The following is a 10,249-nucleotide window of genomic DNA, read 5'->3' as shown; positions in this document are numbered from 1 at the left end:
GCCAGCTGGGGAGAGCTTTTGTGGCGTTAATTTGGCAAGAAGGAGGAGAGTAGCACGCCCTGACAACGACTGCCTAATGGATGACAAATAACCCCAGCTGAGCTCACCTGTGTCAATGCGATGACTTAATTACTCCTGTCTGGGCTTGTCTGTGCCGGCAGGGGGGGAGGCCACATACTACCTCCCAGGGCAACGCAGTCCAGACGCCCACCTGTGTTTGAAAAGGAAATCACGTGACTGCCCTGCTAGCAAACCTCTTCAGCATTCAGAAACGGAGATGTTGTTTCCACTGAGAGAGCAGGGGAGGGGAGGGGAGACTGACCAGTCAACCTACAAATATTTAACATTTAATATTTCAAGGCCATGTTGGAAGTCCTCATTCATTTCCCATATCCAGTCTTAAGGGAAACCTATAGGACAGTTAAAAGGGGATAGAACACGTCTCTACCCAACAGGGGATGAATTAAATGTGTCCATATGAGCACATCACAATGTATCCTAACAGAAGTTAGCAACGCACACTCACAGACCTTCACAGCCACACACCGCAGAATATATGCTTTTCATTTTCCAAATTAGTGGGAGTCACATTTTGCTGGCTGCCTCTTTGTCAGGGCACGGCACTGCGGCACAGCTGAAGAAAAGACATATTTTGAGAGGCCTTTTCCTGTAAAGTTATTATAGAGGGAATAATGCTGGCTTTGATTGGCGTCTCGTTATTGAGCGGCACTTCCTGTTTCTTTGTATTAGTTTCATTGTGAGTGCAGGAGGGAGGGATGGGGGAGGAGGGAGGGGGCACAGCTGCCGAGATGCCACATTAAGGCACGATGCTTTTCACTGCTGTCACCTCCCTGCCCTGTGACACACACAAATGGCACACATGCGATTTTTGTGCCTTTATCTTCAAATCTTTTGAGTTTTGGTTTATTTACATTTTTGCTGGCTTCTGTCCACAGACAGACAGAGGGAAGACTGGCTCACAAAAAGATTGAAAGTAAATAATCTAATTTACATTTATTAAACCACATCACATTTATTTATTATTTGACTTCTGCCTCAATTGGGAAAACCCGATTCATTATCCAATCCCCGAGGCAGGAGGTATGGGGAGTGACCGATGGGTGGCCCCCAGTCTCAGTATACAAGGGTACCCAGGTCAGTTTCTGGAGAACCATATCAAACATGTTTTACATGGATCTTAAAAATCAAAATCAAATCAACCAATACCATTTCATTCAATTAAGCCCAAATGAATGTCTCTTCATGACTTGAGGTTCCCAGTCTCACCCGACACCACATTTGTTGGCACCAATGATCTTCAACTGAGCTTATGCACAAGGGTTCATCCAACCATTACAAAGAGTAAAGATACCTAAAAATAGCAGGGAGGTAAGAGACAATTACTAAAACTAACATCAGGAAAAAGGATTATGCACATGAAAGTCACATGACAGAATGATCGGGTTTGGAGAAAGTTTTCACATATTCCATCGGCTGCATAATGCCAAAAAAAAAAAAACCCCAGCTGTGATTAACAACACAAAGCCGGACCCAGACGACCTTTGGCTTACGTCTGTGGGTGCAAGGATTTATACACACAAATCAGACGTCATCATAAAGCAGTCAATTTCCACAGTCCTGAACAACGGACGCCCTTTGTCTGCCTGCTCCACCAAGTCACTTGCCATAGGGCAGAGCTTAAACATCATGAACAGACCACTGTCCAACAGGTTTTATAGGTCCCTCTACATAAAAAGCTGCTTTCGACCTCGGAAAAGGGTTCAGATGAGTCAACTGTCATTTCCATTAGTGGATGAGTGAACGGTGGGATTTAATGAGATCCTGAAGGACAGCATTTGAAGAACACTGGAGAAGAGAGTACTTCTGCACGTTCAAGCGTAGAATCAAACTCTAGAAAGCAGTGCTGGCTTTCAAAGAAATATTTTGGGAGGAGACCCGACCCTCTGCACAGTCAAACCTAAACTCTCTCGTCACCTGCTGTCTAATAAGCGCTAGGTCTTCTCATTCAAATCTTCTCTCATCTAGGCTCATTTCCCTATTGGTGAGTTATTCTGATTACTGTCTATTCTGTAACTATAGAAATACACTTTATTTTTTAGATTTGTCAAATAATTAAAATAATGTCCCATTTCTCTGTGATTTTTAGTCCTCTGTTTTGACTTTTCCCATTGTAAGCTAAGCTTGTGAAGCACATTGCGATGTCGTTCACCATTAACAGATATCAGACAAGAGAACGACACGTAAAACTGTCCAAAAAGCCACTGCTCAGAGCCCAACTTGGGCCCGATAGTCCAGGCATTGATAGACAGTCCAGATCAGGGCCGTTTCATGACTCCAACCCCCAAGTGTGGCCCACTAGTGGCGTGGGAGGGCTGTAACAGAGACATTTCTTCTGATTTCAAATTTAAAGACATTTAAATTACATATTGGGATAAGCAAAATCTGCATTAAAAAGGTAAGTTGACTGTTGAGTTTCTCACTTCTCACTTTCTTTCCCCGAGAAATGCTTCTTAATGGCCCTGGTCATGAACCTGTCTGATTATACAAGCTTAAAAAGGAAATAAGAAATTAAGAAACATACAAAAAGATGTTGTTGTTTTTCTTCTTTCTCTCTTCTTAAAATGAACACATAGTAACTGACCCACAGTTTGCAGGGCTGAAAATGGTATCTGGGCCGCTGTGAAAACACACTGAGCAGCCAAGTGGTTAGCCTTGTTAATCAGTCATGTTTTTAACCCATTTTATTTTTAGATAAGAGTAGAGCCTGTGTATCGCCACATCTCTCACTCTCTCTCTCTCTTTTTCTGTCTCTGCCTATTTTCCATTAGCATTTACAGGCTCACAGATTGGGTTTCCTGCTGTGGTGAACCCGTTGTCAGAGCTCACCAATGAGAGGCCTCCATACTCTCCGTCTCTCTGAGATATTAACACACTCCACCGAGCAGGGGCTCTGTAGCTGCCCTGGCCCTCTCTCTCGCTCCCTCTCTCTCTCTCTCTCTCTCTCTCTCTCTGACACCTCTTCGCCGCTTCATGAATCAACAAGAAAAACAGAAACTTTTACTCACTCTAATATTAGTTTACCTAGCCCCATACAAACACACTCACACCAGCAACAGCTTATTGGCTAAGTATCCATTAGGTTTTATGTTGTAATCATATGACACAGATTAATTTAATCAGATACAAGATAGACCCACACTCCATTCTACTTCAGTAGTATTTAGATTAATTCACTTTTAACAGTAGTTTTTCTGCGTTTGCTTTCTTAAAGGCTTGATAAAACGTACTACAAACTTACTATACTTGACATAAGTTAGTTTCACAACACCAAGCACAAAATAGAGCAAACACTAACACAGCAGGGTTGTGCAGGACCTGAAAAAATATGCAAAAGGATATAATTCACCCATTAAAAGGCATGGTATTTTTATGGAAACAGTAGACAAATAGCTCAATGTGCATTTAAACTAATAAGAAATTCAATTTACATAGAGAATACACTCCCATTTAGAATATAGTCATATTTTGATTCAATAACATGTTATGCATTACAGGACATCTTTGTCAAGGTGAATACAATAATGTACAAACTCAGCTTTCCCTAATATCCAAATATCCCAGTTGTGACCCTGTCTCCTGTGAGACAGTTAAACCTCAATTTGAATAATAATAAAAAGCAGAACACAAACAGGTCCTATTGAAACCCATCTTTCCCAGCCAACACGCTCACTGGACCATAACCGCATTATCTGTGACGGCTGCAGTCTCGGCAGGAAGTGACAAACACACAAAGTGGGGAGCGAAAGTCACAACACTTTTGTGCTCGGGGAACTTTTGGGGAATTCTGTGCATCTGCTGGGTGCTGGGAGAGTAGTGTTGCCTAATTTGACCCCCTCTGCCCTAAAGTCCTCAATTGGACGCTTGACTGTCTCCAGTGGGCTTTCGGAGCTCTGTGCCAGCTATGGTGGCGGATCTGTTTACAAGATAAACTGGGGGAAAGATACAAATGAGAAAGGAGAGTTTTGCTTTTGGTTTAAACTGAAACCAGAAAAATGGAGATACAGAACCTGCCAAACACAAAGCCTGGGAACACACTGTGCCAATTGACTTGATACGCTTCCTTGAGAATGAAATAAAAATGGAAAAACTGAGACAGACAGGTATAGGTTTAATGCAGGTCAACAAGAACACTGAGGGATGCCTTTAATGTTGTTTTTTTAATGTGTGTACTGACATATTGACAAGCTGATTATAAAAGTCAATTTAGCACATTCCAAAGTGAACATTTTTGCTACCTGCTTGGTCCCTCGGTGATCTCCCATTTACTTGATGTATTCTCCATTCCCCAGGGGAGTTTCTTTGAAATGTCAGGTATATTCCTGTATCATGTGAAGTGTGCTTCAATATTTGGTCTTGCATCTCTCCGTAGCAGCAGCATATCAGCACGTGGTACCGTGAGCCTGTGGCAAATGGAGACACACCATAGTGTTGAGGCACATTCTCTACTGTGGTGGAAATGGGAACTTTAAACTCTGTACAGAATAAAACTGTAAACACAATTACCAATCTTGAACCTTAATATACTCAAAAAAAGCTCAAACCAGACTGTGATGCATCAAGCAACCAAGTGAAATGAGTTGCAGGAATCAAAATTTGCATTATTTTCATGTTTCACCCCTCCCTGGATTCTCAACACGCGACTCATCAAATATGACATTCATTTCACGATTGGTAATGATTAAAAGACTTCAGAGTGAAACGGCAGGGCTGTCCTGTTTAGCCCCCTTTGATTTCAAAATAAAAAGTAATGAAATGGAATAATTTATTCAGTTAACTGTATTTCCTTGTATTGATTGGCAGAAGATCGTATATATTTAAAAGAAAGTACATGATTATAAATATATAAAAAATAGAATAAAAACTGACAAATTAGGGATATCAATCAGAGTAACCTTATTTTCAAACAGGACATGAAACCAAAACTGTCTCAGAGTTCGGTCTTGTAAGAGTTGGGTGTGTTCTGGGTTGCAGACGCTCAAGGTTCCTGTCTGCCCATTGAGCAGGAGTGTGGGGAGAGAGGGCTGGGGTGAAACCAGGCCAAGCTTATTCAAAACCAGAGCAGACAAACAAGCGAACACCTGGGCATTCACACAGCACAGCACCGCACGGCTCACACAAGGAGGGGGATGGAGCCGTTAACCCCTTCCTGCCTTCTGAACTGATTGCTGGGCGATGCAAAGTATATTAACAAAATAAATTATATATATATATATATATATATATATATATATATGAATACCAAGACCTGAGTAGAACACATATACTACTCGAAATTATTTAGAGGTTGCTCAGCACGGTGCCTTTATAGAGCCATGTATTCCGAGTTGATTTTTATTTTAATTTTTCCTAATAACCAGTACTTTGACCTGGTATTTGTATATTTTAACCTGTGAAGCAGGAGGGAGTGACGGTGAGGGCACCCCCCCACGCTGGAACCAGGAGATCTGGTTCTGGATCCGTGTTGGAGCCGCATCGATGGCCACGCAGTCCTCACTGTGAGAAGAGAGCCGGGCTGGCTCAGATAGACTTGGGGGACATGATGGATGGAGGCTGGAGTGTTTTGTTGACCCGGGCTGTCTGGGAGTTATGGGTACAGAACCTCCTCCCCCCCGCGCCCCTCCTCCGGGAGTCCTGCCTGATGTGAGATCCAGATGTTGCGGCAGACTGGCTGGAGACAGCGAGGGCAGCGGGGTCCCTCACTCATGGCGGCCCTGCTGATGGCTTTCCCTCCTGCGGGGGAGGAGGCTGGGCAGGCCGCACACCAGCACACACACACGGGGAGGGAGGGAGCCTGGATGGTCCCCCTGTTTTCAGAATGGGTCGAATGCATCTTAGTTCCTCTTCAAGCCAATGACTTTCAACCTAATAACACCCACAAATTTCACCTTCATCACCAAAATAACTCACTAAAATTATTTTAAAAAGGTCAGTACAGTTCTTTATGCTGTCCACATGCTAACAGCGTCTATGTATTTCCCCAGTTCACACCAGATCTTTTTTATGTTTTTGTATCGTTTTACTTTTTTGCTGTATATTGTATTTTGCATTTATTGTGTTTTACTGTATTATGTTAATCTTTTGAGAAATGGATTTTGTGACTGCTGTAAGTTGCCCTGGTTAAGGGTATCTGCTAAATAATAAATACATAAAATTTCCCTCTAAGAGAAAATGAAAACAAACAGAAAGATTCAGTCTCTCTCTGTCCCTGACTGGAGTGAAGGAGCTCAGTGCTGGGAGCGAAGGAGAGGGAGGCCAGCCGTGTCCGACCTCAGGAAAGGTCACATGAGAATAATGTGACAGCCTCCCCTCGCCTCCCCTCCTCACGTCACATCCCAAACAGACTCCCACACACAGGCGCACACACTAACTGGAAATGAGATGTGTATCCAGTCGCAAACAGGACGTCCTCAGAGGCAGGGTGGAGGAGTCAGGGAGAGCGCGCCATCGCCCCGTCTCCCTCCCCGGTTCTCTTCCTTCTTCTCTCATCTGTAAGACATCCAATTTGTAAGGTCCACAGGACCACGTTGAACCAATAAGACGTTTATTAGATCATGGTCATAAAATAATCTAGAGGATCAGGTGACCGAAGGCTCTGAGCACTGAGAAAAATTGGTGCGGTTATTTCTAGGTCGAGACCTCAAGACCGAACATAGAAAAAACCCATATATGTGAATAAATGGCAGAATTAGTGAATATTTATTAAATGCTGAATAATATGCAAGTCTAACAGATTAAATTGACTTCCGAATAATCAACAATATAGCTAATGAGTAGATATGTTCCGCCTCACCTCTTCTGTGACCTTGTGGACGACTCTCAGAAACAACAGGGAGGTTTGTTATCAATGTAACCATGTTTACCTCATCCCCTGAAAGTGGAAAGGAAGGGAAAACAAATGTTTCGGGAACCGAGCGTCTCTGTCTGCTACAGACTTCTCAAGACACAGAAAGAAAGGCAAAAGCCTAAGCCAAAATGAATACATAGTTGCTGATCAATACTAGAAATTCTTACGAGTCCCCCCTTCACCGCAGGAGGCTGCCGCCACAGAGGCAGTCGTACCCGTCACTGGGAGAATCAATTTCAAATAAGTATTCTGCCAAAGTATTTGTCTATCACCAGAGGTTATCAATAAATCTACATCCCTAATAATTTGGTTGGTTTGTTGTTGAATTTTACTCAGGTTTGTGTCTAAATTTACTCTGAACAAGACTGACAACAGAGGAGGTTTCATCATGTCTGCCAAGTCTTGCAGAGGCTCAATAGAAAAATCCAGTCTTCTAGGAATGATGATATTGAATTGCTGGAAATTTGCAGAGTAACTCCGGGAGAGAAGCAGAAAGTTAGTGAGGAAACAGGGCAACAATGGAGGTATATAAATAGTGAGGTTCCCCTGTAGTAGCACACCAGCTACCATCACATCTATAACCCACTTGAATATAACCTATAAGAATGATTATACGCATACTTTCAGAATCAAAACGGTCAGTAAGATCATACTTCCTAGTAACATTACATGAGCAAGATATACATCTCCCACTATCAAGACAACATCCCTGGTCCAGCATAGCATACCATACCATATCCTGTCATTATACAAGATAGCCTTCGGCAAATCATTACTCAGACACACCAAGCCATTTTTCACTTCCCCAATATGTGTAATAATTGAAACATTCCAATACACATCTGGAATTGACAGGATAAACGCCAGGCAGTTGTTGTTTCCACCTTTGCAATGCCATACTTTAAAATTGAGGTTAATGAGAAGGTATAGGTAAGCAATCAGAAAAAATCTATTTCACACATATCAACAATTCATTTGGTTTCACATTCTGCTCATTTCCATTTCCACTAAGAATCAGTGTTTTTTCTCTCAATCGCTGCTGACATAAGGTGTTAAATAATCAATAACTGGCATGAGAACGGTTGTGCATTATTACTTTCCCAACAATTGTCAATACCTACAGGATTAGGTTCAAATCTAACACATTTGCGTTAAATCAATTTTGTCATGTTTTCTGCCATGTGGATCCACAGCGACAGGTAAACTCTCTTCAGTGAGAACATGTCTAGGGGTCTGTGAGAGGTGATGTCCATCACCACAACTTGTAGACGATCATATAACCCTTGACCGAATAATCACATTGCCCAGGTCCTTACATTACAGGCACTCCCAGATGTTCGGATGTTCAGCAGTCAGCACTCCCAGGGTCACAGTCAGTAGACACAGGAAAGTAAAGCACTCCATCTGAAACAGAATTGCAGTATTTCATTTGTGTTAACATCTGTCAGCTGACCCACGCATGGGGCCTTCTTAAGCTCATCAACATGAAACCATTGCTTTCTTTGACAAGCCTTTGTTTATACAAGCTGTGCCCACATTTGAAGATAATGACATAGGGACCCCTCCAATTAGCAACCCACAGTCCGCTATCGTTATAATCTTTGATCATGACAGAGTCTCAATGTATTTTTCACAAGACCAACCATCTGCCAAAGGTATATGCATCTCAAACACATGTGACAGATCTCTATGTATTTGTGAAATTAGTTCTTCTGTCCCCATCTACAATAGACTTTTTCCCAAAGGACTTCTCTCACTACAAAAATGTACCTGTATCCTCCAATTGAGGAAGGCAGGGTGCCTACATCAATTTACAAATCAGTCTTTCACACAGACAAGTAGGCCGCAGTCTGCCGTTCTTAGCCACAGCATCTGGATTAAGTCAAGCAACTTAGGCAGTGTGTCTCAATGTCGTTTTTCATGCACTACAAAGCTTATCCCCAGTCTTTTGTCTGCCTAAATGTCCTCCTACATTATGGGTCTTAAACAAAAGATCAGAGTCAGAGGCGACCCACATGTCCCCCCCATCGTAAAAGTCAAAATATCGCCAAGTAAAGACAGATTTGATTCAAAACCAAGTTACAGGTCAGGCAACTGTTCCTGATGTTGAATGCTTTTCTTTACCAAAACAGGATGTGTACTTTTCTTCTTCGTACCGACTGTAAATACAAAGGGGACGGTGCAGCTGCTGTTACAGTAAACAGACTCTCTATGATAGCACCACACGTTGCTGCTGGACTTACCTCATAGTGTGCAATCTTTAAAATAAAAATTCTGCACTACTTCCTGACTTCACTTGGCTTCTTCCATACTCCCATTTATCTCTCTCAGATCAAGTGTGGCAAGAGCTTACTGAGCTTATCCAATGCTTATTTCAACTCCCTCCCAACTTTCTCAAGCTCCCTCCCAGCAACTATCAGCTCCTCTGACAGGCTGTCTCTTTCCTCACAGAGACCTGCAGCTGTGAGTTTTCGCAATCCTTCAGTGAGGTCCGAAGCCTTTCACTTCTGGGCTGCTCATTCTGATCTATGTACGCACGTTTCTCTACTACACAACTCAGCTCTGAACAACTGCCACAGCCCTTTGTGTGGTGACTAGTACTTGAAAAACGGTAGCCACCTCTTTTCCAGTGGAGCTCTGTGCACAGTTTTCTGTTATCTCACACAGGTGAATGGTTCTTCTTGTCTGTGTGCCCCGACAAATATATCCTCTACAGGTCTCCATGTTTAGCCAAATAATCAAATTGTACTGTGACAGGCTAGGCTTCCTTCCAATCCCAGACTTTTCCCGCTATCCAAGTCAATGCAGAGGTGGTAACTCTATATTAAAAATACTCACCTCAGTTGCCGTTTGCTCTGGTGAGGGAAGAGTCCCAGCAAGAATCCTATTAGTGACGCCAATTGATGTGCAGTGTTTAAAAGCAGACTCAGGAATCTAGACGTCTGCGCAGGGATGAGATTTTTATTCAGCATGGACAAGGGAAGCCCCCACCATACAACCTCAGTTATAGAGCAGTGATTATCCGCTCCTCCCCACGCCCCCCATGCGAAGATTTATTGTCATGAGACGTTTAATCAAGACAACAATTCTGCATACTCTATCCGAGCCAACACTGTTAGTCAGTGTTGACCTTGTGATAAGAGTATATCTCAGACAAGGAACATCTTGTAGTTCAAAAAAGAATAACACACAACAAGTTTCACACGGGATATTTCATATTGGATTTTCCCATCCACCCTCATCATTAGTTATAAGATTAAACATATCAAATATCATATGCAACATATCAAAACAGCTGTTGGTTATAGAGCAATCCCCTGCTGG

The 10,249-nt window shown here is 42.6% G+C and overlaps 1 long non-coding RNA gene across 8 annotated transcripts; it reads right to left on the bottom strand.

The window, feature by feature from the left end:
- Positions 1-916: 916 nt before the first annotated feature.
- On the bottom strand, positions 917-9,984 carry LOC136763454 (uncharacterized). 8 transcript variants are annotated; one of them, XR_010820983.1, is made up of 6 exons: positions 9,764-9,981; positions 8,242-8,329; positions 6,872-6,949; positions 6,450-6,567; positions 5,469-5,943; positions 3,139-4,481 (listed from the first exon to the last, which is right to left on the bottom strand). It is a non-coding gene; the product is annotated as an uncharacterized LOC136763454 (long non-coding RNA). The 8 variants fall into 8 exon arrangements; XR_010820984.1 differs by adding an exon at positions 917-1,372 and having other exon boundaries at positions 4,317-4,481; positions 6,450-8,329; positions 9,764-9,983; XR_010820982.1 differs by having other exon boundaries at positions 6,450-6,949; positions 9,764-9,984.
- Positions 9,985-10,249: the final 265 nt, after the last annotated feature.

Source organism: Amia ocellicauda, chromosome 11 (assembly GCF_036373705.1).
Source record: "Amia ocellicauda isolate fAmiCal2 chromosome 11, fAmiCal2.hap1, whole genome shotgun sequence".
NCBI lineage: Eukaryota > Metazoa > Chordata > Actinopteri > Amiiformes > Amiidae > Amia > Amia ocellicauda.
This window is presented reverse-complemented; position numbering and strand designations above follow the sequence as displayed.